The sequence below is a fragment of the Lactuca serriola genome, chromosome 9 (assembly GCF_051521515.1).
Source record: "Lactuca serriola cultivar US96UC23 chromosome 9, Lser_US96UC23_V15, whole genome shotgun sequence".
NCBI lineage: Eukaryota > Viridiplantae > Streptophyta > Magnoliopsida > Asterales > Asteraceae > Lactuca > Lactuca serriola.
The window spans coordinates 141,133,174-141,148,493 of NC_136416.1; positions in this window are offsets into that span (position 1 = coordinate 141,133,174).

The following is a 15,320-nucleotide window of genomic DNA, read 5'->3' on the forward strand; positions in this document are numbered from 1 at the left end:
AATCTTTTTGAACGTATGAAAATCAGATCACAGAAAGGATTCCTGCTCTGATACCAATTGATGAGATTTGGAATCGAGTTTGAAACAAATTCAAATATGAATTTAAGAAGAGTAAAAACGATGAACACGAGAGTAAATAGAATCTTTGTTCAGCTCGAATTATGCTTTGAGTTTACAGATTACAATGATTAATCTGTAAAGACTTCGTGAAAAATTCTCCTTAATCACTTAGTACAGACCCCTATTTATAGGAGAACAAAAGCATAACAATACTAAGGACTAGACATTAAGACTACTCTTTATCAAGGTTGTAGAACTCGCTACTCGGTACCTGCTCGGCCGACTGGGGAGTAGCGAGTACTCAGGAGTACTCGGGAGTACTCGGGGAGTACTCGGATTCGGTAATTCATGTAGAAATGTTTTTTAGAAAATTATATATGTCAAAATCATAAGTTAAAATCATAATTTGATTGAAATATATAACCAAAATTAGATACATGTGAATACATAAAAACTCAAATACACATAATTGTCTCACTACGTGGATAATTACTGAAAATTTAAGATTGTAGTAATAATCACATGTTTGTGTTAAATAATAAATCATTAAGTGCATTATACATATTAATCTTGAAATTCTTGATTTTTTTCTCTTTTTATGACAATTTTGACCCTTTGACCGATTTTGACCGAGTTGGCCGAGTTTGACCGAGTAGGCCCGATTAAGACCGAGTAGGCCCGAGTTTGACCGAGTTTGTCCGATTTTTGACCGAGTTTGACCGATTTTTGGCCGATTTTGACTAAATCCGAGTTTTTTGGCCGAGTTGACATTACTCGCCTCGGTGGAGGGCCAATTCCGAGTAATCGGCCGAGTACTCGACCGAGTAGGCCGAGTTTTGCAACACTGCTCTTTATAATGCCTTAGTACAAATAACATTACATCCGAAGACACTTCTTACGAAGACAAAATATACTTCGTAACTATCTAACTGACACTTCGACAATTACAACATTTAAGCCCTAACACTTTTTAATATTTTCGTAGGCGCTTCAGCATGTTCAATCGTTTGATGTGTGTTTTTTTAGTTTGTAGGATTTTTTTTAATGTCATGTTTTTTTAGTAATGCAATATAATGTATTTTTATTTTGAAGTAATGAAACATATGTTTTTTAATTAAAAAAAGTTTTATTAAATTAGATTATTAAAAAAAATAGAAAAACAAAAAACAAAACAAAACAAAGGAAAACAAAACAAAAGTGTGGCACTACTTATTGGGTTTGGCAAGGAACCATAATTGTATGGTAAAAAGTGATGTGACGCATATGTGGTAGTGAAAGAAGTGTAATTTCTATGACACCACATCCTCCAACCTTACACAGTTATACTGCTAGTGCTAAACACGTTAACCCTCAGATTTCAAAAAGAATAAGGATGAAAACCATGCATTTATCAAGTCAATATCCATCTTTTTAAAGGGCATATTCGTCTAATTCAATAAGATTCTTTCTGTGAAACCAATGGAGTCTAGAAATTCACAGAATATCTACTTTCAAGCAACAAAAGATGACAACAACAACATTACGAACACAATGTATCTATCAATGTTGAATCGCCTTAGGTTTTACTCGCAAGAAATGTATATGAAGCTGCATAAGATATTCCTTTATGATGGTAATGTTGTGGTTCAAAAAGAAAATGATGACATTTTTTGAAATATACAACATATTGCTATCGACTTTGCCAAATAAATATATCTCTTACAAATAAAAGAAAATGACGACATTTTTTGAAGATGCCAAATTTTTGTAAACAAATTATTTCATAAAATAAATGATAACTTAATGTAGTTATTTTTCGATAAAAATAGTTAACATTTGGTTAATCCTTTATTTTATTTTAAAGATATTAATAATCAGTTGTTAACATACGTTTTCACTTTTTATCATTTGTAACATCCAGAATGCTCAAAATACCATCAAGAATAAATCTCGATTGGTATAAAAAAAAAAATTAAATAAATAAATACAAAACTCATGACCCATGTGAAACATAGGCCTCCCTTCTAGTTATCATTAGATACGTCCAAATCTATCATTTTCTTAAAAATAAAAAATAAAAAATAACAATGAATTTGAATTTAATTATTCTTAGATATATATTATGTGTTTTAAACAGTGTTGTTAGGGATATATTATGTGTCTTAAACAATGTTTCTGCAGATGTTGGACAATACCAATTATGTCTTGATTAAAAAAATATATCATAGATTTTCAGTACTTTTTATTCCAATTCTTCACATTAGCTTTCTTCATCTTTAATTTTATTTATGAACCAAACATAAGGTTTTTCTCGAATAGTATGACAGCTTTGGGCCAAACTCTCTAGGATGACATCATGAAACCCATCACAATTAAATCAAAAGGAAAATGGAGTCCCATAATCAAGAGCCCGGTTTTGAAAGAGTAAGTATTGTAATGAGGTCCGACCAAAGTATAATTAACGCGATAAATTTCGAAAAGATCCAAGACTTGATCCGTCACCCAAAAACAATCCAATTTAGACATTTTTTTTTTTCATGATTGGGCTTCACGAATTAAATTGTTAAAATGGTCCGAGGATGTTTCACAAAAAAAATCCATACCTCTCGTTTTGCTTACCAATGACATTGAAATCTCTAAAATAATGCAATTTAAAATTCCATAAAGCAATTTTGGCACCTAAATCTTGTGATACACACACGTTCACCATGTAACACAAAATTTCCGGGATCACCCATTCCCCATCACCGATACAAACATTGTACATCGAATAGATCTTCTTATGAAAATTGCCGGATCCCACAAAGAAAAAATACCACTAGACCACTCCCTAGCACTAGATATTGCGAAGTCAAAAGCCCAAAACTATAATTTTCCCCGCATACTTCAAATTTTAAAAAGATCAGCTTTAACCATATGTGTTTCTTGAATACGAAGAAAAGATACCCCATGTTTAAACAAATGTTTCTAATCTAATCTAGTTGCGCTTCCACCCATCCCGAATAACATAACTACCGAGGAAAATATTCATATTTTCATGTTGTTTTCAACAATCCTCGTGATTAATTGTGCCAAGTCTTTTTTTATATCCATTCCTTCCGTACCCAACACACCACCATTTCAATATATTTCTCCATATTATTAATGAGAGAACATCCATTAATCGAGTCATATGATTAATGAAAGAGAGATTACAAGGTTTTTAAAAATCATGAAAACAATAAACAACAAGATGAGGAATATAAATGAAAGTTAAGCTAACCCTAACTTTAATGAGCTAAAGACAAAAAGGGGCCCAAAACTAGTGGGCTTATAATAAACATATATATGCTACCCCCCTCTCAAACTTACAATGTCACGATAATAAGCACTAAGAGTTTGTCACACAATAACCGAAAACGAGACACAGACAAAGCCTTCGTAAAAATTTTAGCAAGTTACAAGGTGGATGGAGCAAACGGAAGCGATATGGTCCCGAGCTGTAAGTGATGACGGGTGAAGTGACAATCAATATCAATGTGATTCGTCAGTTCATGGAAAACAGAATTCTTCACAATCTGTATCGCACTTTTGTTATCACAATGTAAGGAAGTATGTGAATAAACGTGAACCCTCATATCTGCAAGAAGCGACCGTAACCAGATAATCTCACATGTAGTCTCAGCCATAGCACGATACTCAGTCTCCGTGGAAGATCTTGAAACAACGTCTTGTTTCTTGCTCTTCCAAGAAATGAGAGACTCTCCAAGAAACACGCAAAATCCAGTGGTACATTTTCGATCATGACGATCAAAATCTCAATCAGCATCTCAGAATACGAAGAACAGCGCCCTAATAAGCAGAAGTAGGAGCAGTAACAAACTGAATGACATCATGAACAACATGAGCAATGTTCGGACGAGTAACTAGGAGATAAACCAAACTTCCTACGATAGTCCGGTAAAGATTCATATCAAATAAAGGAACATCATCAGTAGAAGACTATTGTGCATTGGTTTCAAGAGGAGTATCTATAGTCTAATTGTCAGAGATGCTCGCTCGTTTAAACAAGTCAGATATATATTTAGTCTGAGAAAGAAGATACCTTTTCTTAGACTGAGCCACCTCCATACACAAGAAATAACGCATTATGCCCAAATTCTTCATAGCAAATCGACGAGCTAGATCATGCTTCAAAGAATCAATACCACCATGCTCATCAATAGTAATAATCATGTCATCCATATATAAGGACAAAAGAATTCGTCCTGCGCTTCAGCATCTAATAAACAAAGCCAAATCATGATTACTCATAACAAATCCAAAAGAGGTAATCACTGTGGGGAATTTCTCAAACCAAGCACGGGGTGCTTGCTTGAGATCATACAAATCTTTGTGAAGCCGACAAACCTCATCCGGCTGATGCTGAATTCCTGGGGGGGGGGGGGGGGCATATAAACCTCTTCATGGAGATCACCATTCAAAAAGGAATTTTTGACATCCATTTGGAATAATCATAATACGTATTGTGGTCATCTTTTCCAGTGGGGAAAAAGTCTCCTGATAGTCAAAACCGCATTGTTAAGAATATCCATTTGTTATAAGTATAGCCTTGTACTGCTCAACAGACCCATCAAATTTTGTTTTTAGCTTTTATACTCAATGACAACCAATCGTATGTTTCTTTGGAGGAAGGGAAACCATATCCCATGTATGAGTCCGATGAAGAGAAGTAAGTTCGTTAGCCATAGCATTCTGCCAAAGAGGATCCAATAAAGTTTTTCTATACGATTCAGGTTTAAACAAATTATGGATGCTCACTATAAATGAAGCAATTGATCCTAAGTATGTAAAGTAGGAAAAATATAGAAGCATAGTGGAGTTAATAGGACGAGTAGACCTCTTAAGGGATGGTGGAGGTGGATCTTCAATCTGAATAGTCGAAGGTGATGATTTAGAAGAAGTCGACGAACTCTATGAAGACGGGGGCATGTCCTGAGTTGTAGGATCAGGCGTCATAGATGAATCTTGAGTCTCTGTATCCTCATCAAAAGGATCAATATACAGAAGATCTGACTTTGTTACATTATGGGTTGTAGAAGGAATCGAGTAGAAAGGAATATGTTTCAAAAAAGTGACATTCTGGGAAACATATAACATCTGACTCATAGGATCATAGCAACAATATCCTTTCTGTTCAACACCATACCCCAAGAATACACAAATATCATATTTGATCCCAACTTGTTCCTCTCAACATGAGGACGAAGAACAAAACACGTACATCTCAAAACTCATAGAGAAGAGTAGTATGGTAAATGGCTATATAGCTTCTTAAAATGAGACATTCCTGAGTTTAATGCTAGGAATATGGTTAATCACATAAACAACAGTCAAGACTGCTTCTCCCCAAAAGGAATTAGGAACCTGTGCAGACAAGAGCAATGAGCGAGCTGTCTCAACAATATGATGATGTTTATGTTCTGCCACACCGTTTTGATGAGGAGTATCAGTACACGATGACTGGTGTATGGTACCATCAGAAGCAAGTAAGTAACTTATTAGAGACATATTCACCCACTAACTCACACCTGAAGCACTTTATCGCAACTGAATGTTAAGTTTTAACAAGAGCTCTAAAATTGCTATAAATGCCAAAGAAATTAGATATGCGTTTCATAAGATAAACCCACGTAGCGAGTATAATCATCTATAAAAAATACATAATATGCCGACCCACCCTTTGTGGATAATGGTGTAGGGCCCCACACATTAGAATGAACAATATCAAAAGGAACAACAGAGAAAGCCACACTTTTACTGAAAGGTAAATAAGAGAATTTTGCCAGTTTACAACTGTTGGGTTTTGAGCAATCTAACACTTCCTAAGTGTGCATGAAACCCTAATAAACCTTGGATCTATGTTTGTCTAAATACATGCAAAATAATAATTTTCCAAGGTTCATAACCTATCTAACATGGCATGGGGAACATTTCAACATAAAAGAGTTAGAAGAGATTACATACCTTTTTGATGAGTTTGATTCTTGAGGAGTTTGAGGGCCAAGCACCAATAGTGTGAATGCCTCAAATGGAATCACAAATCACCACAAACTCTTGGAAAACTTTGAGAGAGTGTATACACACACTAATTTCGGCCACACACAAGCACACACACACACACACTAGTTCACTAGTTGCCATTTCATGCACCATAAGCATGTTTATATAGTGTACATGGTTAGGGTGAAACCCTAATAACCCATGACCTTTCCTTTTCCAAGGATCCATGGGTTAAAAGCTCCATGGATCATCCATGGACTTCCATCCAAGCCTAGCCCATTAACAAATGAGTGTTATCCCACACCATATAAAACCAATAGCCCATAATCTAATTAGTCTTCCTTTTAATCTCTAAATTAATTCATAATTAATTTAAGACTAAAACTAATTAAATAACATAACCTCATATTAATATATTATAACTTATAATATATTAATAAACATATGTGTATAACTCTCATAAAATTATCCATAAATTGTTCGGGTGAAATGCAACCCAAATGGACCATGCTGGGTCGGGTCAAGTATATACCAAATAAGTTATGGACTTAGACATTTTATCCAACAGACTTCCACTTGGATAAGTCTAATAACTCTATTTGCCTATATAACTTCAGGAACCAACCAGCAATCGTAGCTCTCGAAAACTCTGTTGAACTATGAAGCGCCATTTTAAGACAAGTGATCATTTAATCCTCTGTTCTCATGATATCAGCCGGACAAACACATGGAACTATGTCTTGCTTATTGTCTGCAGTTGTTTCTCAATTTCCGATTTGTTTGACAAAGAACTTTACTGAACACATCAGTTTAGTTCTGACCGGGCCCGGTACATGGGTCAACACAAAATCATCGAGGGGCCTAGATATCGCTTCTATTTCTAGAAGGAACAGATAAACTTCGACTCATATGCTTGTTCTACTACTTGTTAAATTGTACACAAAGGCACGTTTTATAACATCAAGTTACTGATGCGTTTACGTGCAATCAATGCACAACCAACTCATAGGTAACAACTCATATCTCTAGGTTTGAAGACTTATATGATATTATCGTCTCACGATCACTCGAGATAAATTCCATGAAGTGATACAAGTGAGCGTGGGTTTATACCAATACTCATAGCTTATGAGTACTCATGAATGTTGCAGCAACCATTGCCATGTCTAAACACCTTTAGCCATCTACAAACCCAATTCATGACAATCTTGATTCATACCTACTTCCGACGTATGATCGATTGTGGAGGTTTGAATTAATCATTCTGGAAGTCAAAACATGCAAAACTGAAACAATAGTAAATAATTGACAATGATAGTAACACTTTACTCATAAATAAATCACAAATTTTATTCATCATCAAACGTCGATTACATTTTACAAGTTTCAGGAAAACTATCTAATCTGTAAAACTAATATCGTCCCTCAGCCAGATGCGCCTCGCATGCTGAAAATGCTTAACCCTCGTCAGTCCCTTCGTAAGGGGATCTGCAGGATTCTCATCCGACGATATCCTCCTTGTCACGAGGAGTCCTTCTTCAATCTTGTGTCTTATGAAGTGATATTTTCTGTCAATGTGTCGGGATCTGCCATGATCTCTTGGTTCCTTGGCTAAGGCAACCGCACTATTTTTGTCACAGAAAATCTCCATAGGTTCCTTAATAGCTGGTACAACTCCAAGGTCTCCGATGAAGTTCTTTAGCCATATCGCCTCCTTCGCTGCTTCACTCGCTGCTATATACTCTGATTCACAAGTCGAATCAGCCACCGTCTCCTACTTGGAACTCTTCCAAGAAATTGCCCCTCCATTTAAGGTAAAGACCCAGCCCGACTGAGAGCGGAAGTTATCCCTATCAGTCTGAAAACTAGCATCACTATACCCTAATACTCTCAAGTCATCACTCCCACCAAGGGTAAGGATCCAATCCTTAGTCCTCCGCAGATACTTGAGAATGTTCTTTACCGCGGTCCAATGAGCCTTGCCAGGGTTCCCTTGATACTTGCTGACCATGCTCAAAGCAAATGCCACATCAGGGCGGGTACAAGTCATAGCATACATGATCAAGCCAACAGCGAAAGCATACGGTAATTGGCTCATCTCAGCTATCTTTGCCTCTGTACTCGGACTGTGAGTCTTACTTAGTTTGGCATTGCTTTGGATCGGTAAATCTCCTTTCTTGGAATTCTGCATGTTGAACCTTTTCAACACCTTATCCAAGTAGTTACTCTGACTAAGTCCAATTAGTCTCTTACTCCTTTCTCTTAATATCCTTATCCCTAGGATATAGGCAGCCTCCCCTAGGTCCTTCATAGCAAAGCACTTCCCAAGCCAGGACTTAACCTCTTGCAAGGTTGGGATGTCATTTCCTATAAGTAGTATGTCATCCACATACAGTACCAAGAAGCTAACTATACTCCCACTAGCTCTGACATACACGCAAGACTCATCTTCACTTCTCGAGAAACCAAACTCTTTGACCTTCTCATCAAAACAAAGATTCCAGCTACGAGATGCTTGTTTTAATCCATAAATGGATTTCTCAAGCTTGCATACTCTATTAGGGTACTCTACACTGACAAAACCCTCTGGCTGATTCATGTACACATCCTCAGCCAACGTTCCATTAAGGAAAGCGGTTTTGACATCCATTTGCCATATTTCATAATCATGAAATGCTGCAATGGCTAGCATAACCCTAATAGACTTAATCTTTGCTACCGGCGAGAAGGTTTCATCATAATCAATACCCTGAGTCTGAGTAAAACCCTTCGCAACCAGTCGAGCCTTATAAGTATGCACTTTCCCTTCCATGTCGGTCTTCTTCTTGAAGATCCATTTGCACCCGACTATTTTACGGCCTGGTATATGGTCAACCAAGTTCCAAACTTGATTGTCATACATTGACTGTATCTCGCTGTCCATAGCCTCCTTCCATTTAGCAGACTCCGGGCCTGCCATGGCTTCCTTAACACTGCTAGGTTCATCCAAATTTACCAGTATACTATCGCTGATAAATGTGTCACCTTCCGTAGTAATATGAAAGCCATAATAAAACGAAGGTGTGTTCCTAACCCGTGTGGAACGCCTCGGAGGTACAGACATGTCAACTTGCTCAACAGAAGTTTCCTCCTCAGGTTGATTGCTAGTGTCTGAGTTTCCTTCACCAATTGCTTCTTGAATTTCTTCAAGATCAATTTGCCTCCCACTGTCTCCTTGGCTTATAAATTCTCTCTCACGAAAGACCCCTCTTCTCGCTACAAAGACCACATTCTCACTGGGTCTGTAGAAGAGGTAACCGAAGGATTTCTGTGGGTAGCCGATGAAAATACACCTTTCACTTCAGGGTTCGAGCTTATCATGAGTCTCACGCCTCACGAAAGCCTCGCAACCCCAAATCTTGATGTGGTTCAAATTGGGAACCCTCCCAGTCCACATCTCATGAGGTGTTTTGGTAACCTTCTTTGTAGGGACTAAATTAAGGATATGGGCGGCAGTCTCTAAGGCATACCCCCAAAAAGAGATTGGTAGCGAAACTCGACTCATCATAGAGCGAACCATGTCCAACAAGGTTCGATTACGCCTCTCAGCTACACCATTCAGCTGTGGTGTCCTGGGAGGAGTCAATTGTGAGACAATCCCACACTCCTTAAGATAGTCAAGGAACTCGGTACTAAGATACTCACCACCTCGATCGGATCGAAGCATCTTAATGTTCCTGCCCAATTGATTTTCTACTTCCTGTTTGAATTCCTTAAACCTTTCAAAGGTTTCTGACTTATGTTTGATTAAGTAGACATACCCATATCTACTAAAATCATCAATAAAGGTCACATAATACCGATTAGCATCCCTTGTGGAGGTTTTGAATGGCCCACATACATCAGTATGTATTAGGTCCAACAAACCCTCACCCCTTTCACAAGTTCCAGTGAAGGGTGATTTTGTCATCTTTCCAAGTAGACAAGATTCACAACTATCATCCGATTTAAGGTCGAATGACTCCAAGACTCCACTCTTTTGGAGTTGGCCTATGCGTTTCTTGTTTACATGTCCAAGACGACAATGCCACAATGATGCTTTATCTAGGCTAGTAGAAGAATCAATATACAACACATTCTTTCCTAAGTTGTCTACAATCGACACAGTTTCATACACACCATCACAAGGTAACGCTTTAAAATAAAACACATTTTTAAAGAAAGCATTAATACCACCACATTCATTATCAAACGAAAAGGTAAAACCTTGTTTGTACAAAGCATGAAAAGAAATAATATTCCTCGCCATTTCAGACGAGTACACACATTTATTCAAATCTAATTTTAACCCATTATTAAGCAACAAAGTATAAACTCCAATCTTGGAAACAGGTGAAGCCTTCCTATTCCCCATGATCAAGTTTATCTTCCCATGCTCCACATCCTCACTTCTTCTTAGGCCCTGCATGGATGGGTTTCACTTTCCCATCCTTTAGATCCTGCAAGTACTTAGGGCAGTTTTCGCTTCCAGTGTGCCTTTTCATGGCAATAAAAGCATTCAGCATCCTTGGGAATGGCAGAAGGAGTGACAGAACCGCTCTTGGTCTTCGATGAGGAGCCTTCAAGAGACTTTCCCTTGGTACCCTTCGAAGGGTGCTTCCTCTTTTTCCCTTTGCCTTGCCCGATAGCCAAAACAGGGGTAGATGTTGGAGTAGGAGTAGTAGAGGTAACAACCGCCTTGCCCTTAAGACCGGTTTCAGCGGTCTTCAAGAGTCCTTAAAGCTTGCTGAGTGTAACTTCCTCCTTGTTCATATGATATGTCATACAAAATTGGTCATAACAAGAAGGTAAGGAGTGCAAAATGATGTCAATTGCCAACTCCTCAGGGATGTTCACATTCAGCTTCAGCAAACGGTCCACATACCTTTGCATCTTTTGCATGTGAGCCGTGACGGAATCACCGTCCTTCATGCGGGTAGTTATTATGGAGGAGATTAGTTCATACCGCTCCTGACGAGCACTCTGATGGTACCTTTCCATCAGGTCTTGGTGCATCTCAAAAGGGTAGAAATCTTCATATGACTATTGGAGCTCGGCTGTCATCGTGGCCATCATGATACATGCCACCTTTGTAGCATCTCTCTCATGTGTCCTGAATTCAGCGATCTCCTCAGGAGTAGCAGTAGACTCATAAGTTCTTTTAACTCCTTATCGAGGACATATTCCTTGTCCTCATAACGAGTAACCATCCTGATGTTCCTAATCCAATCCATGAAGTTGGAACCATCAAAGATGACTCTCCCACAAAGATTCATGAGAGAGAAAGAACCAGTTGGGTTAGAGCCTGAAGCATTAGTGTTGGAAGACATCTGAAAGAAGAAGGCAAGTTTAGATTAGATATATAGAATCCTTAATAAGACACCCAAATGTAATATTAAGGCTAGGACCCAATCACAATATATTATACTTAGAAGAGGGATGCCGTAATCTAAGTAATAATATATTTGAAAGGTAGGTGAATGACGATTCACCAATTTCCACCATGAAAAACATAATGAATTATTAGGTTTTAATTGGATTTGAAATTCCTAGATTCTTTTGAGATTCATTGAACTTTTCAATGGAATGTTTCAATCTCGATTGTGCCCTTCAAGTTTTGTGACTGGGATGCCGAGGATCACAAAACAAGGTGTGAATAACCATGCTAATTCACTTGGTACCCTTAATATTATCACCTAATCAATGTGCCGGTTAACCACACATGCTCCATTGATCTATGACAAACATTAAGTCACCCTTCGTGATCCTTACTAGTCCAAGTTAGTGTGCCGGTTAACCACACACGCTCCACCAACGACTTGGTAAGGTACAAAGTATGAATTCCATGGACTAGCACCATGTTCACATTTTTCCTAAAATAACTAAGATTGGGAATTAAAAAGGTTTAGTTACTTTATAATAATCATTATACTTTTAATGAGGATTTAAAGTCATTGTCCTACTCGTTCGGCTAACGACCCTCCACCAGTCAAGCAAGCGGTGGGTGAGAGTGGACACCCATTAAGTCGCCATTTTATAGGCAACAACCTTATACCCACCTTATAGACCGGTTTCGTGAATGAGGCCTACTAACGGTAGAACGACTTATTCTTATACACACACACACACACACACATATATATATATATATATATATATATATAATAATTAACCATTAATGTTATAAATAGTATAAGGGTTGAATTTTAACTATTAAAACTCTAAGGGTTGGAATTAAAGTTTATTAAAGTGTGAGAAACTTTACAAATTCCAAAACTAGAGGGCAAGTTTTGTAACTATCCAAAACTTTTCATTTCATAACTTATGAATTAAAGGTTCATAAAAATGAAGACTCTTCATTTTCATGTAACTTATGTGTTTAAATGTGTCTGTTAAAGAAAGTGACCTTTGGATATCCATAACTTGAGGACAAATTATGGACTCCATTAGAACACATAAATGATCAAGAATTAATTCTAAACAATTTAGCAAATAATTCCTATCATCTTCTAAATTCATAAGAACATGAACATGATCATCAAAATTTCAAGAATCATATGAACACATAATATCATGGAATTTTGATATATGCTATTGTAAATGGATTAGAACAACCATTACACCAACTAAAATAAGTTTTAAAACACCAAAACAGTTTAGGGTAATGTTTCTAGTCCATTTCCAGTAGCAAAAGTCGAAAATCTGCACTCTGTGGCTCCTACTTGTCGAGTGCATGAACCTACTCGGCGAGTAGGTTGAAGATACACATGAACTCGGCGAGTCCCCCCATGCACTCGGCGAGTTCATCAGGCAGACAGCAAGTTTTTCGACTTTTTCAACTATTTTGCATCAAGTATCAAACAAGGAAGCCTAGGCTCTGATACCACTGTTGGGTTTTGAGCAATCTAACACTTCCTAAGTGTGCATGCAACCCTAATAAACCTTGGATCTATGTTTGTCTAAATACATGCAAAATAATAATTTTCCAAGGTTCATAACCTATCTAACATGGCATGGGGAACATTTCAACATAAAAGAGTTAGAAGAGGTTACATACCTTTTTGATGAGTTTGATTCTTGAGGAGTTTGAGGGCCAAGCACCAATAGTGTGAATGCCTCAAATGGAATCACAAATCACCACAAACTCTTGGAAAACTTTGAGAGAGTGTATACACACACTAATTTCGGCCACACACAAGCACATACACACACTAGTTCACTAGTTGCCATTTCATGCACCATAAGCATGTTTATATAGTGTACATGGTTAGGGTGAAACCCTAATAACCCATGACCTTTCCTTTTCCAAGGATCCATGGGTTAAAAGCTCCATGGACTTCCATCCAAGCCTAGCCCATTAACAAATGAGTGTTAGCCCACACCATATAAAACCAATAGCCCATAATCTATTTTAATCTCTAAATTAATTCATAATTAATTTAAGACTAAGACTAATTAAATAACATAACCTCATATTAATATATTATAACTTATAATATATTAATAAACATATGTGTATAACTCTCATAAAATTATCCATAAATTGTTCGGGTGAAATGCAACCCAAATGGACCATGCTGGGTCGGGTCAAGTATATACCAAATAAGTTATGGACTTAGACACCTTATCCAACAACAACAACAACAATCAGCAAATATCACAAGTTTTCAAATCACCCAAAACACCACTAGAAGATACAAAACTCAAACGTGATACAGATACATGTCCCAAACAAGAATGCCAAAGATACAACTAAGAAGACAAAGGACTCAAATGAAAAGAAGACAAATCAATGCTGGAGGCAACAACAGGAGACACTTTGAGGACCTCCAAGACATAAAGTTCTCCCATCGTATGGCCGATCCTAATCACCTTTTGAGTGTGTCGGTCCTGTATAACACATACGGAATCAGAAAAAAAAAACAAATTACCAGACCTACACAACTGGCTGACCGAAACAAGATTCAAAATGAGTTTAGGAATGTAATAAACATCAGAGAGAGACATATGAGGAATAAAAACAGATCCAACACCCTTAATTGTCATAGATATATCACTAGCAGACATATCAGAGATAGATGACATGTGTGACAGAGAGGTAAACGACGACAAACAAGGAGACATGTGATGGATTGCATCAGAATCTAAAATCCACAAATATGAAGGTATACCGAAGGTACCAGATGAAGTAGGACTAGAATAAGACATAGATGCATATATGGAAGTAGGATTGGAGGCCAAATATTGTCGGAAACTCTCAAAAACCTTGGGATCCAATGCAGAAGGTGGCATGTTGTCAGCTGACTCAGTGTCAAATGATGGAGTAGCAGTAACAACAAACTGTGGAGGATGAGGTGTCCATGGAGAAGCAGCAGGAGAACGTGGCTGAAACATATGCTGACCAGACCTATGCTATCGTACCGGCTGAGTCTGACCAGATTTAGCCTTGTTAACTAATAATGGACACTGAGGTTGCGTTTAGTTATGGTAAAACATTTTTTGTTTTTTGTTTTCGTTTTCCTTTTTTAGTTTTCATTGGAAAATTAAGAAAACGGGTTTAGTTAAAAATTATTCATTTTCCATTTTCAGTTTTAGAAAATTAAAAAAACACGTTTAGATGTGCATATTTCTATCGATTTTCATTTTTAGAAAACGGTAGCAGTGGTGGGCTATAGGGGTAGTGGTTATGTTGATCATGGCGAAGGTGGTTGTGGTGGTGGCGAAGGTTATGGAAGCGGCAATAACAGTGGCATAGGTGGTGATGGTGATGCTAGGTCGGTGATTGTGGTAGGGGTGTTGGGTGGGTGGATGTGTATGTCTGTGTGTGTGTTTTTGGGTGTGTGTGTGTGTGTATGGATGAGTGTGTAGGTGTGTGTGGTTTTGTGGGGTGGATGGGTGTGTGTGGGTGTATGTTTGTGGTTGTTTATGTGTGTGTGTTTGTGTGGGTGTGGGCGGGGGTTAGGGTAGGTGTATGTTAGTGGGTGTGTGTGGGTGTGGGTGTGGGTATAAGTGTGTGTATGTGTGTGTGTTTATAGGGGTGGGGGTGGGTGGGAGTGTGTTTGTGGTTGTATGTGTGTGTGTGTGTGTGTGTGTGTGGAGGGGGTTGGGGTTTGTGTAGGTTGTGTGTGTGTGTTTGTGGGGATAGGGCTTGGTGTGGGTTGTGTATGTGTGTTTGTGGGGGTGGGTGGTATGGGGATGGGTGTGAGGGTGTTTGTGATGGG